Here is a 21,019-nt window from a genome sequence, read left to right as displayed (position 1 = left end):
CTTTCATATGACAATCTGGCAGGTCATCAACCTGCTGCTCTATCAGGGAGACTTCATGATAGCCCTAGTTCTCAAGGAGGTCTATTTCCACATCCCTAGCCACCCCGCCCATCATACCAACTCAATGTATTACCTTGCAAGATCACTTTAGCTCGAAGGATCTTTTCCAAGTGGCTAATGCTGGTGGCCACTCATTTACGTAGAGTGCATATTCTCATACCTTCATTACTGACTAAGAGCAGCAGACAACAATGCCTATCACACATACAAACAGCTCTAATTCTGCTTCATAGCTTAGGTTTCACTGCAAACGTACATAGGTCTCACCTCTAACCCCAAAAGAGCAAACCCTTCCTGGTAGTACTGTTAAACGCTATCACAGGGAAAGCATACCTCAACCAGTAGAGGGTGATGACATTTCATCAACTGGGAAGTCTTTTTAAGTCCACTCGTCTCTTGACTGCAAAAACTGTATTAAAGCTCTTGGAAATGATGCCATCTTGCATGGCAATTGTGCCGCACACCAGATTACACATGCACCCACTCCAGCAGGGCCTTTTGAAACAATGATACCAAGCAAAGGATTACTGGGAAGATCTAGTGTTGATAAAGTCCAGCACTCAGCGTTCTCTGCAAAGGTGGTACAGTAACAACATGTCGCTCAAGAGGACTTTCTTACTATACGTCTTAGACCTGCAACCACAGGAGCTAATTACCACCGATACATCGCTAGTTGAGTGGGAAGCACATGTTGACAACATGACTGTTTCAGGCACCTGGACACCACCTTAATTAGGGGCGACATATCAACCACCTAGGAAGTTTGCCTGGCACTCAAAGCCTTCTACGCTCTTGTCTGCAGCAAGGTGGCCTTTGTAAAGATGGACAACATGACAGCCGTTTACTACATTGTGAAACAGAGGTACCCACCTTCCTCTGCGGTCTGCACTAGAACAAGAGATCTGGCACTGGGCAAACAGCCACAATATCGGGCTTCTGGCATAACACCTTCCAGTGTGGACAACAACTTTGTGGACTTGTAAAGCAGGAAACATCATCAAGTCCACGAGTGGGAACTCCACTCTACAAGCCCTTCACAGGTACCTCCAGCAGTGGGCAACTCCAGTCGTCGACCTGTAAGCCTCATCAGAAAATGGAAAATACCCAAACTCCGCCTCCAGGTACCAAAATCCACTGTCCAAGTGCAATACACTATGAATGAACTGGTCAGGGATATATACCTATGCCTCATCCCCTATGTGGTGAGGAAGATGAGCCAGGTTTTCATGGCCCTTATCCTTGTGGCCCCAACATCAGCCAGACAGCCGTAGATGCTACCGATTGGGTCGGAAATCCTCTCATAGCAGCAGGGCCAAATCAGACACCCAGATCCCAAGCAGCTCAACCTAGAGATCTTGCACCTGAGGTCTTAAGAGTTTGGCTTCCTAAACCTCCCATAAGATAGTTTGACAATAATGCAGAAGGCACTTAAGCCCACTACACATGTATGTTATGTGGTCAAGAGGAAAATATTAGACACTACTGCAATGCCAACCGATTAGACTCCTTCAAGTTCAAGGTCCGAGGGCAGATATTGCATATACCTCTATAGGTCTCCATTGTCGTAGTCACATACATGCAGAAAAGAAAAAAACTCATCCCTCTTCAAAATGTAGGTGGTTCAGGCGTTGATGGAGGGACTCAAAACAGTGATACCTCAACAACATCTCCAGCCCCACTTTGAAACCTTCAGATGGTTCTTATAAGGCTCACAGGGCCAACATTTGAACCCCTTCACTCCTGCAACTTAGTTACTCTCATTGGCAGGCAGCTTTTCGTACAGCTGTAACGTTCCTCAGGTATATCAGAGTTACAAGCTCTCAGCAAGTCTAGGTTTTTACCTAAGGTAATCTCACCTTTCCACATTAAGCAAACTATGGAGCTGCCAATATTCTTACCACAACCTGATTCAGTAGTGGAAAGAGTTACACACCTTGGACATTAAGTGGGCACTCTTGTATTATATGTTCAGGACTAAGGTTGTCTGAAAGACCAATCACTCTTTGTGGCTTTTGCTAAACCCTACAAAGGTCAACCTGTATTTAAGGCAGGCATTGCAAGGTGGATTGTGAAATACCTACAAGCTTGCTGTGACGAAGCTAAACATTTACTCTCTGTGCCCCTCACTCCTTGTGCCCACATGGCAAAAGCTACACATAAAAAAGGAGCCTCCATGGTTTTCCCAGGTAACATTCCATTACCTTATATATGTAAAACAGCTACTTGATCAACACCACACACATCTACAAAGCATTACTGTGTGGACATAAAGCTCATCAACAAGCTGTTGTTGGCCAGGTTGTCTTAAGAGTTATTTCAAGCATTTGCATCATCTGCCCACTAGTTATCGCTGGGAGGATACTACTTCATAACTTATGCTGTAGTATTTCCCCTTCTGGGCCTACTTTGGTTCTCCCTTGGCTTTAAGCTGTCTTTGCTGCCACAGTCACAGAGAATACATTTGTTTTTGTGACTTTTTTTTTTAATATGCTGCGTCTATTCTTTGCTATTCAGCGAATTGTCTTTAAATTCAGTATGAACATTTCATACAAGGTCGAACACCATAGAGAACTATTTGCTTGTGCCCAGTCAGCAACATCTTCCAACAGTTTAAACATAACACGGTAGCACAGATGAGGTTTTCCAACACAGCTGTTTTTATATTATAAACTGTGTCTGCACCTTGGAGGATAGAGGGGAGAATTCCAGCAGAAGGACTAGTCTTGGACCGAGGCAGCAGCCTTGCGTAAACTGATTTTATACATTTGATGCGGACCACCTAACTACACACACCAGGTATGGGGTTCAGTGCTAATCCAGAGATCACAAATATACCCCTGAGCTCACATAGTGAGGGTAAGCTTAGATGTTTTAGATATTAGATGCCATGGTCTGGGTGTTCATAGTTTACAGCCTGTTAGTAATGTTGATTACCGTTCTTAGTTTATTGTTTACTTATCACAGCAAACCGGCTTCAACATAGACCACGATAGTTTCAATAAATATGTTGTAAACTTCCTTCTGGACTTTCTTCTGTTTGCGATGGACATGCACGAGTGAGAGCGAAAGGTGATGATCTGTTTCCATGGTTCCCTTGGGGATTAAAGGGTCATGTTCTAGGTTTGCCGAAATCACCTGCTACTCTGAAAGGTTATGAGGTCAGGTGGGGCACTGTGAGCTAGTCGGATTTGGGCCTACAGGTACTGATGTGGGAGAGAGACTCAGTGCCTACATACTGATGTCCTGCTTTCCCAAGGCACAGTTCTGTTTCCAAACAGAATTCCTGAAACACAAAGCAGCCACACATGCTCTGAACAGAAATTCCACCCTGTAAACATCTGTCTGTAGCTTGTAGTGCTACATGCCTCCATCTTCTTCCCTAGAAGCCGGCAATGATAGCAGATTTCCATCAATTTCACTTTATTTACTAACTTACAGTGCACAGGGCAGAACATATTCGGCTGTCTACACTCCATTTTCACCTTTCCCCGCTGAGTGAGAAGCCACGTAGGGTGCAGTTGGTAACAATGCGCATTGTGGTCTAATGGAGGAGTCGAGCAACATCCTGTAACTCAAAGAGTCTTTGAAGAAATTCAAGCTGTAATGACTTCGCCTAACAACAGATGGCAGGAGTAAGCAAAGCATATAAATCTACGGCACTACATGCTACAAATAGATGCGTACAGGGTAAAGTTTTCCTAATGCATACTTGTTTTACATAAGGCTGCTCTTGAAAATCTTTCCTGCTCTACCAGTAGATTGCCAGAAAACAATAGCCCAAGCCCTTATTTTATCTTGGTTAGAGTAATATAAAGCCTAATATTTCGGATTTTGAAGAAATTTTACTATTAGTTGAGGGGGGAAGGTATTCAACTAAAGGAATAATTACAGCCCTTGCCTGGGTGAACCACTAGAGTCACTAAATAAACCGGGGCTTAACCCCTATTAACTAAGATACATAGCAGACAGGCTTAACGTAAAGGCACTGTTCAAAATATTTAGATACCACCAAAACAGCAGTAAAGCCAAAAAACAAAAGAAAAATCCAAAACTAATTTAAAAAAAAAAAATTAGAATATTTAATAAAATAACACCAAATGACAAAAATCCAACAAGGGGAACTAAAGGAATTTTAAATAATAACGGCACCAAAAAGCGCTAAGTGCCAACCACGGTCATATGGTTGTGTTTGACTGGTACTTCGGCACGATTTAAGGCCGACCGTAATGGAGCACAGGTTGGATACAGAAACCAGGCTTGGCCCAGCTTGAATGCTTTACCTTCGTACTAAGTCTCAGAAATGGAAGTCAAAACTCTCAGTGGGGCAAAGTAGCAGGCAGTAGCCAAGGATAGTGTTTGGATGAAAACCCGGTAAAGCTGCTGATGACTGGTGGGAAAGCTCAGAGCAGGAGAAACTTGGATTTTGTGCCGCAAAAGGTCTCTCGCCTGCTGGATACGTTTGGCGCCTTCGCCTGGTGAAGAGTTCTACATTTGAACGTAGTCACTTTTTGGGAGCATAATTTCTCCAGTGAGGCAAGGCTGTAGCCGAAGAGGGCTACCACTAGGTTCCGCTTAATCAGATTTGCTGCTGAGGAAAAACTCTAAGCAGAGGAAACCTGAGTCTTCAGCCCAGCAGCAACGCACCTTCATCAGATTAACTTGGCAAATTTCTCCTGGTCCTCCAGGGGTCTTTAGAGCCAAAATGTTTCAACTTCCAAGCTCAGGATGTTAGGAGGATTACACTTCGATACAGCCTAAAGTTTCAGGACCTCAGGAACAGCATATGGGAGTTCTGATTCACTCTGCCGAGGCCAACAGCAAGGTCAGGACGGGTCAAGTTGGAACTGGCCACGTGCAGGAAAAGGCCTCATGTATATCTTGTAGCGTGTCCATGCAGCTTGATCAAGAGGTCAGCATAATAACCATTGGATGCCACTTCTTTGTTGCAGCTCCTCTCCCACTGGGTTTGCCTGACTGACTGGGGGAACAAAGGAAAGACTGCCTGGGTGTCTGCTAACATTGGCCTGTGATAGGGTAGTTCTCTTTGAAGTCAGTCATGTTCCTGGGCATAGCTCACTGGCCAACCTGTCAAGGGAACAACATCACCTCCCCCACCCAAGGTCTTTGTTCTGCTACAGGAGCAGTTTTAACACCTCGTCAAGGGGGCTATTTAGCTGCCAGGTGACAGTTGGAGCTCAAGAAAATGGGCCTCCAAAGGTTTTAGGAGGGGAAAAGGAAACTTCCTAAAAGTATCTTTACCTTAATAGTTATCAAAAAATTGATTTTACCAGTAAATGGGATTGTGAATAATTATTCAAAGTCTCTGAATTTCGTTTCTGTTTCCAAACTGAAAATAGCATTATGAAATGTAATAATGAAACCCAGTACAGTGTTTCCTATGGATAGGCACGCCTTGCTACAGTGAAAATAGTTTTGGGGGCTTTTCGACTGTAAGGACATGTTTTGCATTAAACTTCTACATGTCCTACTTTGAAAGCCTTATGGGCAATAAGGCTTACATAGAGGTGACTTGTAAATATTAAAAAAAAAAAAAAAAGATTTTGACCTTTCAAAAGGGGTTAGTTTGACAGGCCAAATTGGCAGTTTAAAACCGCAACAGGCAGGTTACAAACGGTAGGCTTGCAGTCATGTTTGCAATTTCACAGTAAGGGATGGCACAATCGGTGCTGCAGGCCACTAGTGATAATTCATATACAGGCCCAAGAACCTTTCTACCATTTAAGAGGGAGTAATAGTTAAGTTAAACATTCCAATTTGAAGTGTGCCAATTTCGTCATGCCTAAAGGGGGAGCACAGGCACTTTATCACTGGTTAGCAGGGGTAAAGAGTTCTACAGCAGCAAAAACAGTCAAAAGCAAAAATATGGGGGTACACTATGCAAAAGATGTCAATTTGCTACAGGTCTGCCATAGTATTAGATAGCTGATACAAAACCTGGTTGCATGCACTAGTCTCTTCCCAGATGAACTCCATTTTGTCTGGTGGTTCTCAGGGAACTTCACTGGTGCCCCGACAACAAATATTGTTCATAGGCCTCTATATTCCACCATCACCCTTTGCGTCTGCCATCTCTGTGCATCTTCAAGCTAAAACTGGATGCTATATATTCGAATCCAGTCTCTTAATTCAATTGTTATTCATTGCTTCTTCCTTGTTTCATTAAGGCTACAGCAGAAGGTTGCTTGTTTGTCATACATGCTGCAAGAATGGAATGGTGTCTATTCAACTTCAATCTGAATCCAGTCGCCTGGTTTTCTGGAAAGGGTTGAGCTTTTTTTCTCTTTTATAGGGATTGCCTGGCCGGGGTTTACATTTTTTTTTATCAGGACACCTACTGGTGACAGAGCATTAAAAAAATGATTAGCGTAAATACATGCATAATGGCTTAAACTGAATCAAGAAGTTAAAAGGATGAGGTCCTCCGATTTAATGCTTACACCGCTGAATGCCCTACAATGCTATGTTAAAGATGTCTCTAAACCTTAAGGCCGGTTTGTGGATATGGCTATGGCCATGTTGGTGAGGAAATGTAGAGTGGCTATAATTGGCAGACGAACGTTACCCCTAGATATGCTGACTGGCTGTGAGATATGCCTACTTGTTCTTAACATTCTGAGATATATGGTAAATTGCTGCCACGGGATTCCTGCCTCACTGATATTCGGGCCATGCTTTGTCAATACTTACTGGATTTGCAACATTCTCCCTGACTGCTCATGATGGTTTGTCGAGTTTAGAATGGACATAATGCCCTGACTCAACAGCTAAAGAAGTTATTTGTTAATATACTACTTACTAGCACTGAATGTAATGTACTCAAATAGCTGTGTTAAGTATAATTGCGCACAAGTTATGTATGTCAAATGGTGAATTTTACGCCACATTTTCTTTGGGTCGACACTCAAAATTAAAGTTAAACAATAAAAAATCATTAACTTAACAGATACCCAGCTTGTATCTCCCACACTTGACGCTTTTGCACCCTAAGACCATTGACTACTATCCTAATGTACCTACACATGAGCATGGTGTTTTATTTGTATTGCAATGTCTTCGTAATATATAAACATCTTCCAAAGTTGTTGCAATTTAGGATGCATATACCCCCTCCCCATAAAAGATTACAACTTTATTTTTTTACTTTGTCATTTGCTCTAAAACCAAAGCTACTCTAAGTACAAACATGATTTTATTTGGTGGTGGCGGTGGGGGGGGGGGGTGGGGGGGGGGATAAGAGAAACAGTGAAAGAATGGAGGAGAGAGAGAGAGAGACCAGAAGAGCAAGCAAGCGAGACAGTTGAAGAAAGTGAGAGGGGGGCATACACTTCTATTGGCCCCATCAGACTTGTTCTGTGTGGGTAAGGTGGACTTAATAAGATTTGACCTATTGTGCAGGATGAGGGAAGTGTGCACTGCTGTTGCGTAAGCTGCACAACGTTCATGTATTCTGTTTAGAATGCAACTATGCAGATGTGTGAGAAGGAAGTGTACATGGCTACCGCCTTGCTCCACCAGCTGTAAGTATGTTATAATCTTAGTGAGCAGATTTTATTTAAAATCAGATTACATTTTCTCAAATATCTTTTATTGGTTAAGGGGGAAATAGCAAATAATCTGTTGTACCACATTTGATGGCACTGTCACAGCTCAGTGTGTTTGCGTGAGGTTGAGACATTACAAGACATAACACAACCTTTGAAAACATCTCTCCATTCCCACCTGGGAGGTTGCTGTTGTGCTCTGGTATCGTCCAACAGTAAGGAACAGCAGCTTGGGTTGTCTCTGCCTGCACGTGAACGGTGAAGTCTGAAGGGATCTCTTGACTGGAGAGAGCCGCACGCTGCCCGAGGCAGTGGGACAAGCATGGCACTGCAAAAACAAACAAAGCAAAGTGGTGAGATACACGAGTCAGACTTTGCAGGTTAATATATATCTCAGTTAAATCCCACTGAAATGCACAACCTTTCTGGGATATCTTGAGGTAGAGAATATACGGATCACACGTTGACGGAACAGATGTGGAAAAACAGAGAACAGGCAACCACAGGGTCCTACTTTTTGCCCTCACACAAGTTTTACCCTTTTAAAGGAAGGACTACAGAGGACACATGGGTAATAACTGGGGGATGTCTGGCACTTGAGAAGGGTTTGGTGAAGCCGACTGATTTCACAGAAAGGGTTGGATAGCTTATTTAGATGAGTTGGCCACAGTACTGAAAAATAAAAGTATTCATTGCCCAAAACTACAGTTAAATCGAAATGACAAGTCAGAATAAGGAATGTGGAGGAATATTTAAGAGGTAGCTAAGCTACTTATTTCTTTTTAATTTTGTTTTATAGAGGACCACTGTGTAATTTTGAAAATGTTGTTCTTGGAAAAACGAATTGATGAAAAGCAAAATTTAAAAACAGACAACCACATGACTAGGAATCAGATCATAATGAAAACGACTGGGGTACACTTTTTAAAAAAAATTTGTTTATTGAAAGCTTGCTGTTACAGTACACATGCTCCAATGGGGAGCCATCAGTATCTACACAGCATGAGACAACACAAGCATTTTTAAGTAGGAAGTGCAATAGAAATATGCAGTACAAACAAACAACAGCTCATGAGAGCCAACTTTCTCCCCCCCGGCACGTGAAAGGGTGTGGCATCATATAAACAAAGGATCTTGACCATTATCGACATGCAAGTATAATAATACTTCACAGGAGTCACATTGCAGCAATTCACACTGAGGAACAAATCAAAAAGGAAAGAAAGGAAAACAAAGAGGAGCAAGAAGCAGGACACTTCACAGGTCAGGACGATTCAATAGATACACCGTCAGTGGGGCCCAAAAATCTTTAGGACGAGAAGACTCTGGTAGGTCCTCCGCATAGGTCTCCAATTGTTCCCTGCAGAAGGTTAGATCATGGACCCATTTCCGAATTGTAGGGAGGCTCTTAGCGCCCCAGCATTGTGCCACAGCCAGCTTGGCCAGTAATGTCGCCACAGCAACCAGTCGCTGGTTACACGGTTTCAGGCACTTCACATCCCCCAGCAGGCATACCTCTGGCACACACCGCACTTGTTCCAGCACCACTTCCGTCAACACACTCACCACTTCAACCCAGAAGGCAGCTATCCATGCACACTTCCACAATAGATGCAAAAAAAAATAGAAAATTCGGCATCTGCTTGTCCACACCTCACGCAACAGGCTGTATCACGCAATCCATATTCCCGTAATTGCAGTGGAGTGTAATACAACTGATGTAAAAATTTGAAATTAATGATACACAGATTACAATTGGCAGTGAGGCGCCCAGTCAGCATACAGCAGAACTGCCAATGGTCAAGTGGCAAGATGTACCCCAAGGCTGCATTCCATTTAAGATATAAAGGGTGTTCTTCTGCATCATTCTCACGTTGGGATGCAGCGTATAGTCTAGTGATCAGACCTTTGCGCTCCTCACCAGCTAGCACCGCCTGCAGTGTTCGCAATGGCTGTGGCTCTGCTGGATAATTAGGGTAGATTGCCCTGACCGCCTGTCGCACCCTTACATATGTGAAGCACAGCATCGGGCCGTGAGTTCAGCCCGCCTGAATGTCCGGCAGCGAACGGAACTGGCCCAGTTTGTATAGGTCACCCATCTGCACAACACCAACCGCTTGCAGCGCACGCAGAGCGGAGCGCTCCCACGCTGCAGAGATATCTGGATGAGCCGCCACAGGCAGTTTAGGGGCGTTAAGGTAGTCTAGCTGTGACCTTTTAGCAAGGGCCTGCCAGGCCCAGGCTGTGCACAGTACTGGGTTAATCTCTGCCAGAGGGCCACCACCACCACCTGAAAGGGCTGCCGCCACAAGCGGCAGCGGGAGAATTGCATCTGCCTCTATCGCCGTGAGGGGCAAGAACCGCTGCGGATAGAACCAATCATGCGCAAATTGTGCTTGGGCGCAAAAATAGTAGAGATGCATGTCTGGTGCCTCAAAGCCGCCGTAGTCAAATGGTTGCACAAGGGTGTTCCAGCTGCATCAAGGCTTTTTGCCCCCCCAGACGAATGACAATAGGGTGGACTGCAATGTTTTAAAGAGAGATTCAGGCGAATAGGAATGTTCACAAATAGATATAATAATTTGGGTAAAATGGTCATTTTGATCACTGCAATGCTGTCCGCAAGCGAGGGAGGCAGGCAGGCCCAGCGCTCAGCCCTGTCTGATTTGAGAAATGGTGCGACCATTGTTCATGGAAATCACCTGCTCAGGGTCCCTATGTAGCCAGACACCCAGATATTTCAACGGGTCCTGGGTCCAGGACAACGGGAGGTCCAATTAGATCTCACAAGTGCCAGCTGACAGGGGAAACACAGTCGACTTAGCCCAATTAATCCCTAAACCGGAGAAACGTTCAAATTTCACGTATTCGCGAAGCAATGCTGGAAGGTAGGTTGCGGGTTCGCGAACATACAAGAGCATGTCATCTGCATACAGCAAGACTATAAGCGGGCGCTGCCGGAACCTCAATGCCGCCGACGCATGCAGCTGGCGCAGCTTGCAAGCGAGAGGCTCTAAAGCCAGTGCAAAAAGCATCGGTTACAGGGGGCAACCCTGCCGCGTGCCCCTTCCAATAGGAAAGGCCGATGACACCCAGTCATTAACACGAACCCTGGCCACCGGCTCGGTGTACAAGACTCTGATCCACAGGAGAAAGAATGGGGGGGGAAGACCCATTCTTGTGAGGACTGTAAACATGTAATCCCATTGAAGGGAATCAAATTTTGCTGCATCTAGCAGCACCGCAAAGGCCTGAAAATCGGAGCCGAAATAATGCAGGGTGGCGAACAGTGTGCGCAGGTTGTGTGTGGACCGGGCGGGCATAAACCCTGACTGGTCAGGAATCACCAGCATGGGAACCAAGGGCTGTAGCCTGAGAGCAATCATCTGGGCTAATATCTTAGCGTCAATATTAATAATGGAGATGGGCCTGCAGGAGTCGCAACGATTACATGCCTTGTCAGGCTTCAATAGCATAACCAACAGGGCTTCTCTCAAGGAGGCCGGGAGATGGCCAGTTTCATACGCCTCCGCGTCGACCTCAAGAAGTCTGGGGGCCAGCATATCCGCATAAGATTTATAAAACTCACTAGGGAGCCCGTCCAATCCCGCTTCCTTACATGTGGGAAGGGACATGATAGCGAGGTTTACGTCTTCCTCGTCAAAAGGTAGCGTAAGATATTCCCTGTGATTTGAAGACAGCCACCCAAGGGCAACATCGTCTAAATATGCGTGGATATCGTCCTGCTGTACCACGGTCCTATTGTCATACAATTTGGCATAGAAGTCAAGTACGGTCCTACTGATTGCTGCCGTAGTGTAATTTGCCTCCCCTGCCTCGTCAATAATCTCGGTAATTTAGTCCTGGCTACGTGGAGCAGCCAGCTTCTAAGCAAGGGAACGACTAGGTCTGCCCCCCTCGCCATAATATCGAGCCTTGCTGCGTCTAGACCGATGGGCCATCTCTTGATCCACTGTGTCGTTGTGCCCAGTGACCAAATTCCAGATCGCTGAGAGTGTCAAAGGGGAAGGATCCGACTCATACGATTGCTCTAAAGCGGAGATTTCTGCAGCTAATTTATTAATCCTACGCCCCAAGTCCCTCAAGACCTGCCTGCGCCCCCATGCACGCCCCCCTAATGGTCACCTTAAACGCTTCCCAGAGGACGCCAGCGCTGTCAACTGAACCCTCATTTTTCTTGAAGAAACAGCCGCCCCAATTGTGTGTTTAAAGACGGGGTCGGACAATGAGGATGGCTGCAAACGCCAATTGAACAGAGCGCGCTCGCAAGCAGGAACCTGCAGCTCCAAGAGCACAGGGGAATGGCCCGAGAGCGTCCGAGCCATATGGCGGACCCCAACTACCCAGGTGCATGCAGCCTCAGTGGCCAGCCAGAAATCCAGGCGGGACCAGGTCCCATGGACAGAGGAAACAAAAGTGCTATCGCGCGCCCCAGGGTGCCACAATCACCACACATCTCTCAAATGGCCAGCATCCATCAGTCCCAGCAACATCTCAGATGCCTGCTCAGGCCACGAAGTCTCGCTACCCATACGGTCAACAGCAAATTCCAGACAAACATTAAAATCACCACCCCAGAGTATCTCCGCCTCCGGTAAGCTAGTAATGCAGCGCCATACATCAGAGAAGAAGGCCTGGTCATCAATATTCGGGCCGTACACATTCACTAGTAACACACTCGCTCCGCCCAATTGCCCGTGCACTAACACAATCCGGCCTGAGTAATCGGTGTCTGTTCAAATTACCGAAAATGGGACCCCAAGTTTGACCAAAATCATTACCCCTCTTGCATAACTAGAATACGAGGACATCACTCGCACCTCCGCCCACCGACTCCCAACATTTTTTTCAGACAGTTTCGTGAGATGGGTTTCTTGTAGATAGTCTATCTGGATGTCCATTCTGTCTGGGTAAGCAAGAACGGATCAAATCTTTTTGGGGGTGTTTAGGCCTCGAGCATTCCAGGTTAACAGCTGCACTTTACCACTCATTGAGTCAAGATAGGCCTGTCAGTTAGATAAATAAAAAAGTACGTGCCTGCTCGTGCAAATAAAAATGTGAATATGCCAAAACCAAAACTGAAAGTGCCGGGTCCCCCCCACTCCCTCCGCCCCCCTCCCACTTCAGTGTACCCAACTCACCAAAGCCATCCCAACCCAAACCAGGGATAACCGGTGTAAATTGTAAGTGGGGTATTCCCATTGGGGGCGTCAGAGTGCCACTAACCTCCTAACTAGTAGGGGGTGGCTGAGCATAAACAGCGTATATGCCTGGTCAGAATACAGCATAGAGCCCCATGACAAGGAGGCATTACGTTGAAAAAAGAAAAAAACTCTATAATGTCCACCTGCACAGGGAGGATAAACATGGAATGCATAAAAGTCAGAACATTTAACAATTTAGAGCTAGAGCTGCCCAGTTGGGCTACATGGCAAGACAAAATCAATGTGCTCCCAACCTTCCTACTGTTCCTCAGATTCGGATAGTGTCTAGGATTCGCGCTGCCTTCTCTTGAGGTGTTTGGCATGTTCCAGCGCTGCCTTGGGGTTGGTGAAAGTCTTGGAGTCCCCATCCAGGCCCATCTTCAAGCGAGCGGGGTATAACAAAGCGTACGGGACACCTTCAGATTGCAAGAACTTTTTCACAGCCCCAAATTCCCTACATGCAGCCTGTAAAGTTACAGTAAAATCAGGGGAAAAAAAAGAGTGTGTGTTGCCTTGATGTTCGATAGTGCCCTTATCTCTGGCCATGCGCAAGATGGCGTCTCGGTCCCTGTAATTCAACACCCGCGCAATAACTGGGCGTGGTGGAGCACCCGGGACAGGCCTAGCTGCGAGGGAGCGGTGGGCCCGCTCGATGATGAACATGGCGGAGAGCAATTCAGTAACAAAAATATCCTTAATCAAGTTCTCAACAAAGGTCTCCATTTTGCCCACATTCGTTGATTCTGGCAGCCCAGTAATTCGAATGTCATTTTGGCGGGAGTGGGCCTCTAAGTCCTCATTCTTGGTCCGGATGAGGGAGAGAACCTTTTCCATATTGAGTGTTTTCCCTGCTACCTTGCTCACACCATCCTCAGCTGCAGACACACGTTTCTCAACCTCTCCCACACGGGTGCCTTGCTTTTAGAGTTGTGACATATGGTCGAGGCGCTAATGAACCGCAGCGATAGTACCCTCTATGGATTGGAGGCTGCACTGCATGGCCAACAGTGTTCTCTATTGTGGATGGGCCCCCATCCTGGGCATCTGCCTCAGAGTCGGAGGTAGCTTTTTGTGGGGTCTTGGATTACACACCCGCCTCGAACGTGAGGTGGGGTTGGGTCTTATCAGTCCTCCCCATCCTGTCCGCAATCGAGCCACACTATTGTGAAAGTGCGGAGCTGTAGTGGGCGTCCCTTATATGGAACCTAGTATGAACCGGCAGTTGGTCCAGGCCGAGCCGGGGAGAACTCACCGCCGAGCACACTAACGAGGTGACGATGGTGGCAGATCTTAATGCAACTGCGGGGAACCTTTATGTGTACTGCGTAGCCTGATAATTAGGATCTCATGTGCTCTGCCTTGTGTAGCAGGCCCCATGCATTATACCCCCCGGTGGTAACAGTGAAGCTAGGCGCCAGGAGCCTCCCCAGTCCCAAAAACGTAGTGTAAAGCGGCACTCCAGGGATTGGCAGCTGCGACACTCCAGCAAGCAGAGGCTAGATCTAGCCCTATACAACAAGGCGCTTCTGCAAGATCCATTAGCCAGTTTAGGTGAAGAGCAGGTTCAACAGTCACAGGATGTATGCCAGCAGCTCAACACCACGGCGAACATGGAGTAGTCCAAATGAGTGCTACAGGGCCCAATGCGCAGAAGTGGCGGGGATTCAGCGCGACACCCAACAGACCTCCAGGCAGCCACACGGGACCACGCATCCAGGTGAGAGATCAAGGCAAGCAACAACAGAGGACAGCCGCGACTGCTCCACTGTTATGCAGTAAGCAGCATCCCAATGCAGATGCGGGCTCATAGAAACTGCCATGCAGCGGTGGAGCCCCCATGTAGGTCCGATATAATCAAGAAACAAGATGATGCGAAGGAACCAATCAAATAATAATTCTTTCACAGAATGAAGGAAACCACAAATTATCCTTCACGGTAAATTAATTAAATATATGAATACATCATCTGGTATTAATATCATTGTCTGAACACAGTGTCATTAGATAAATTTCCTTTATCAATATTTAGATAAAGATTCGCACACACATAATTCAACAATGAACATGAATGTATTACTCAAAACATAAAAAAAGCAAAAACAATTTTCAAAGACAATTCAATCTAATCCTTATTGCCCTAAAGAAAATAATGGATGTAGACACTTCTGTCGTGAACATTCCATTGGTCAAAGTCGCCCCATTGTGTAGTACTGAGAGGTATTGAAAATTACACCTCTAAACAAAGTTTCTTAGTGCTACATATGTCTTATTTAGACAATAATTCAAATTCATCCGGGGCTCTTTGTAATCAAAAAGTCGACGCGTTTCAGCCCAACTTGCTTGGGGGCCTCATCAGGACTAGGGTATATAAGGGAAAATTTCCTGGAACCACATCTATAATATAAACAAACATATGTAATATGTATAATAATCTATATATGTACATTCTTTATATACAAAAATATATACAAATCTACAAACTCTCCGTGAAAAAACAGAACCTCTCTAGGGGTGGCAGTATCGTGAAATGTTCCAAATAACCGACTAAAAAGACCAAAGAAGCGTAACTCGACCACCAAGAGGATTAGAACACCCGTGTAGTGTGATGTCATCCAAAGCCAAGTGAAATAAAGAAGGAAAGTAAATCCATAAAATAACAACAACCAAAAAGGTACTAGAATATTACCAATATCTCAGTTATTCCATCATATTAATGCGTTGGAATGTCTCCATCGATGGACTGAACAACTGATTAAATGCAAAAAATAATAAAAATAAATAAAGGACTGAGGAAAAGGACTCCAAATCGTAATTAATGTGTAGGAAAGGGACTGCATTATAGTCGAGCATGATCCGGTCTTACCTCAAACACCAAACATTAACGGTCCAAGGCATGTACCGGGACTGCCAAAATCAACAACGCACAATGAAATCCGCAATGTCATCTGACAAGGAAGTGACTTCTATCGAAACAAGGGAGAAACAGAAAAGTACCAAGCCGTCAAACTTTGGGAGACATGGAGCTATGGACCAGTCCTAGTTGAGTGGAGAACATATCCACTAATGGTCGTACCTTAAATGATCCAGGATCTATCGCTGACTGGACTACCTCTTCACACGGTTCCCAAAGCGGAATCCCGTACTCGGAGGAGACGGAAGTCTAAAATACTTAACAGGGAGGACGGACTAGTGCGTGGTATTGCGTGTCTCCCCATAGACATAGAAAAAAGGCGCATGCTCCCTACGCCCGAGTGGTACTACAACACTCGAAAACAATATGACTGCTCCTACTAAGAAGCTAAGGAGAAATGCGCTAGAATGAGCATGTAAAGTAAAAGGATAGGAAAAGAATGTGATTAGAATAGAGTAAACACCAATTGTGCGATGAACTGCCACTCCGTACAGTATTGCTAAAAAACAATTTACACAAGACGCATCAACGTGTATATGTTGAAAATACATTGCACTATGCCTATGTACATGACGATTATTATCCCACAAACAAAAGTACAAAGTAGACACATGTATTGTATACTACAGATGTCAGAGTAAAATAATACAATACAAATGATCAAAGATAAGTCATCAAGTCAAAAGTAAAACGTCAAGAGTTGTCTGGTTGTCATTATGACATATAGGGATATTATCAGGGGTCCTGAATGAGAGACCACATTTCGTCTCTGTTGTTGAGGCCCAACGTTGCTGTGTGGTATTTTTCTATAAGTCTTGCCTCTGCTCTGTTCAGTTTAGTTTGAATGGTATCTTTATTATTATCTCGCACAACCAACAGAATAGACCAATGCAAGTCATTTTCTGTGTGGTTATGTGTGAGAAAATGTTGGACCAGTGGAGCTCCCTGTATCTTGCATTTGATCCTCGATTTATGTTGTAGAATCCGTTTTTTCGCAATCTGCGTCGTTTGCCCAATATAAAACTTTTCACATGGGCAATTAACACAATATATGATGTTGTTTGTGTTGCAGTTTGAAAAAACTCTCTGGTCGTGTTTGAATCCATTGATGATTATTTGTTTGGAATCATTGGTCATTGTGCACGCCACACAATTCTGACATCTATAATGTCCTGTCACAGGTGGCAAACTTAAGAGACCCAAAAGGTCTCTTCTTGGGGGATCCATACTTCTTGCTGCTCGTACCAGATGTTGCCTGATATTCCTACCTTTCTTGAACGCAAACAGTGGTTTCTGAATACCTAAGGTGTCAATAAGTTTCCAATTGGATAGAATTATCTTTTTAATCTTGTTCACTTTGGGCCCATATGTCAGCACACACGTCAGAGATGATTTATCTTCACGATGTTTAGGGGTGAGTAATTCTTCACGTGGTGTGTACCAAGCTCTTTTGAGTGCCGTCTTAATCAATTTCTTGGGGTAACCGCGCAAAATAAGTTTATTTTTTAGAATTTCAGCACAAGAGAAATAATCCTCTTTATTGGAACAATTCCTCCGAATCCGGAGGAACTGACCATATGGCAAATTCTCCTTCAATGTGCGTGGATGTCCACTGGCAAAATGCAATAAAGTGTTGCGGTCAGTAGGTTTGGTAAAGAGGCTGACTTTCAATAGGCCACTCTGGTGTTGTACGAGGACATCTAAAAAATTGATCTTTTCTTTATCTTTGGAGATGGTGAATTTAAGTTCCAAAGTTCTAGTATTGAGCCAGCTATGAAAGTCTGACAGTTGTAATTCATTTCCTCCCCAAATCATAAAAATATCATCGATATAGCGACACCAAAAACAAACCCAAGATTTAAAAGGGTTGGTGTCGCTGTATATCCATTTTTTCTCAAACTCATCCATAACCAAATTGGCTATCTCTGGTGAGAAACAACAGCCCATTGCAACTCCCATTATTTGAAGATATAGGACATCTTTAAAGCTGAAGAAATTGTTTTTTAGACATAATGTCGCAAGCGATATTATGAAGTCAGTAGGTACTTGATGCGGCCTCTCTCTTTCCTCCAATTTCGATTTCATGACTGCTAGCGCCTCATCTTGTGGGATATTGGTATACAACGCTGTGATATCGAAGGATACCAAGAGTTGACCATCAGCGTTGTACGGGAGATTCTCTATTTGTGATATGAAATCCATCGTATCTCTCACATACGATTGAGTTTTTTTGACCAACGGGGCAAGGAAAGTACCAATGTATTTCGCCAATGGTTCCAACAAGGAGCCACAGGCTGACACAATTGGTCTTCCCGGCGGGCATTCTGTATTTTTATGTACTTTGGGAAGTACATATATATTCGGGATTTTTGCATGTGTCTGTATTCAAAAATTCAAATTCATTTTTACATAGCCACCCCTGGTTAAATGCTTCCAAAGTAATCTCCAAAATTTCTGCCTTTAACTTACGTGTGGGATTCTCATCTAAAAGTCTGTAATGCATGGGGTTTGCTAATTGTTTGAGTACTTCCTGATCATATTTATTAGCATCCCATAGTACAATCCCTCCCCCCTTGTCTGCCGGCTTGATAACGATTGTCGGATTTTCAGCAAGGTTCTTGAGTGCTAGTGTTTCTTGTTTCGTGAAGTTAGATTTATAAAACATTTTTTTATTTTGCAAGTAATCTAGTTCTTTTAATACTTGTTCCTCAAATAACAAGATCTCTGGGGGCATAACTGTACTTTCTGGCATAAAGGAAGACTTATTCTTAAGACCAGTTACATTTATTTGTTCAATATATTCCCTGTCGTGAAAGAAGGTTTTAAGTCTAACCTTTCTGAGAAATTGTAAAATTTCTGTTTTGGTGTCAACTGGATTCAACGGTACCATGGGTACAAAGGATAGACCTTTATGGAGTACATTCATTTCTACCTCAGATGGTGTGTGATTGGACAAGTTATAGATAGGGATTGGTTCAGTCTGTTTTTTATATACATCTAACGTCTGTATGTCCTCCTCCGTGTACGGAAGGGTTCGGGGTCCTGATTCTGGTATTGGTCTGGGTTTTGGTATTGGCCCCGTTGAATAAACTGGCCTGCTGATTGGTTGTAGTTTCTCCATCCCGTCCCGCCCCTTCTGCCTCTGTATCTGCCTCTGCCAAAAAAAGGTTGGGCTCTCGGGTATTGCGTGTACGGTTGGAAATTATTGTAAGATCCTTGATCGGAATCGGAGGAGGTATCCGAGAAGGTAATAAACCTCCTTCGAGATCTTCCTCTATATTGAAGGTTGAGAGAACTTGGGTTATTATTTTGAAAAAAATCTTCTTTCAAGTAGGGGTATATTTCTTCTGTTTTGAAATTTGTGATATCCCTAGCGACTTTTGTCGTTTTCTGATTAGTGGTAAAGATCTTGAATTCAGTTATGGTTTTTTCTACTGACTCTAAGAGTCCTTTTGCTTCTTTGATAGTGTTGTCTCCTAAAATTTCCTCCTCTAGTGTCTTGATTTCCCTTAGTTCTTCTTCATTTAATCTAAAGGCAGTTTCAATGGATAGTGCCATCCAATCTCGAGGCACCCCGGCAGAAACTAACTGTCAGAGGGAGCTAGGCAAGACGTTAGGAGGCAGTGTAGGGCAGGTGCACACCAGAATTCGCCCCTCAGTCTCCGCCAGCACCCGACTCAGTGGTATGGTGAGTGCCAGCAACAGCCACAGCACCACGCACCCACATGCCCCAGCCACAGATCTCAGGCCGCAGCCCGCTCCCTGGCCCTCACCCGCCTCCGCAGGCACCAGTCAGGGAGGAGCCGCACCCCACTCACCGCAGCCAGCGCCAGTCAACGCTCCACACACCCAGGCTGTCTCGCAGTCCACTTCTTTGCGACAGGTTCCACAGGCGTCCGCACTCCGCGGGCCAGGCCGGTGCTCCACGTGCACCGGGCACCTGCTCCCAGTCGTCCGCTCCGAGGGCCGCCACCAGCGATTTCCAGATAGCTCTGCACTCCTCACGGGCTCCGCAGCAATGGGCATACGCCTACGGTCGCAAATGCGACTACGGCAGCAGGCAAGGTCAGCTCTCAGGGTCCGGCGGCCGCCGCCATTTTGTAGAGATGCCACCGGATCCTTTCAGCACAAGGTATTCCAGAGGGCCTCACAATGCAGGGCATCCACGTTAGAGGCTTGGATGCAGCTATTGACAGGCGGATTATGGGCAGAGCCTCACTAAGGTGCGGCCATCTTGCCGTGCGCCCTCTAGCACCCCCCCTAAGGGTACACTTGTTTTAATTCCTTATTTTTAGCACACTCATTAGATATCCATTATATATTATTCCAACTAAATAAAATGCAGATTAAGCAGGACCATTTCATGCAAATTCAAAATAAGCTGTGTATCTCCCAGAAACATGCATACAAAAAAAAATCCTATGAAGTGCTACCATTTCTCCACACCTAACTGAAATCACATATTGGAAGGCTACTAGCGGCTGCCGGACACGGTCTGTGGTAAGCAGCAGAATTCGGGGGCGTGGCCAAGCCGCAGACCGAAATGGCCGCGCTGACTTGAAGCTCCGACAGCCGACTGACGAAGGTATTTTCCCCTGTATCCAGTATGGCTGTGAGGGAGGCGAATACACAGATACACCTGTGAAGCAGCAAGGAGTACATCACAAGCCTTCATGGCGGCGCGGGGCACAGATATCGGCTCTTAGACAGCGTTTCACTGGCGTGACGGAGGAAAATAAAATGGCGGCCGGAATGTGGATCACGGCGGAGGCCAGTCATTGTCAGCTCTGGAGCGGCCGCACACCCTGAGCGGGGTTCCCCAATACCGGTGAGTGCCCGGGTGCCGGTTGGGTTTCCAGCAGCCTTCCCCCCTCCCTCCCGCACTCCTATCGGAATCTCGGGCACCAGGGCTGAAGCTGAGCCTGCCTGGCCCCGTTGCAGACCTGCGCTGCCTCCTGAGTTCCGTAGCCCCTAACGGTGTGCAGGTCGTTGATTTAGCCGTAGAGGAGGCAGCGTGCAAGTTGCTGGGAGGGGGTAGGCTGGAGGATGCCGGTTGCCTCCGGTGCCTGGAGTGTCTCCCGTGCGGGCCTGGCCTCTTGAGCCTAATCAGATGCAGGCATTGTGGCGCTGATGGTAGGAGCAGCCTGAACCTCAGATATCGCCATGAGTGAAGCGCTTTAGACGCCAATAGGAGCCTGTGTGGATCCTGCTAGCATTCCCCGACTTATGGGCTTGCTGGTTTGGGGCAAAGAGCTGGGCAA

The 21,019-nt window shown here is 45.5% G+C and overlaps 1 pseudogene across 1 annotated transcript in view; it reads right to left on the bottom strand.

The window, feature by feature from the left end:
• The window catches only part of LOC146871315 (mitochondrial inner membrane protein OXA1L-like), a 577,675-nt pseudogene that overhangs the window by 312,921 nt on the left and 243,735 nt on the right, over positions 1 to 21,019 (bottom strand). The window contains exon 2 of the transcript XR_014959541.1: positions 7,801 to 7,950. The product of XR_014959541.1 is annotated as a mitochondrial inner membrane protein OXA1L-like (transcript). The remainder of the gene's footprint in view (positions 1 to 7,800; positions 7,951 to 21,019) is intronic.

This window comes from Triturus cristatus, chromosome 1_1 (assembly GCF_964204655.1).
Source record: "Triturus cristatus chromosome 1_1, aTriCri1.1, whole genome shotgun sequence".
Classification (NCBI taxonomy): domain Eukaryota; kingdom Metazoa; phylum Chordata; class Amphibia; order Caudata; family Salamandridae; genus Triturus; species Triturus cristatus.
The sequence above is the reverse complement of the archived record's forward strand: the minus strand, read 5'-3'. Positions and strand labels throughout refer to the sequence as shown.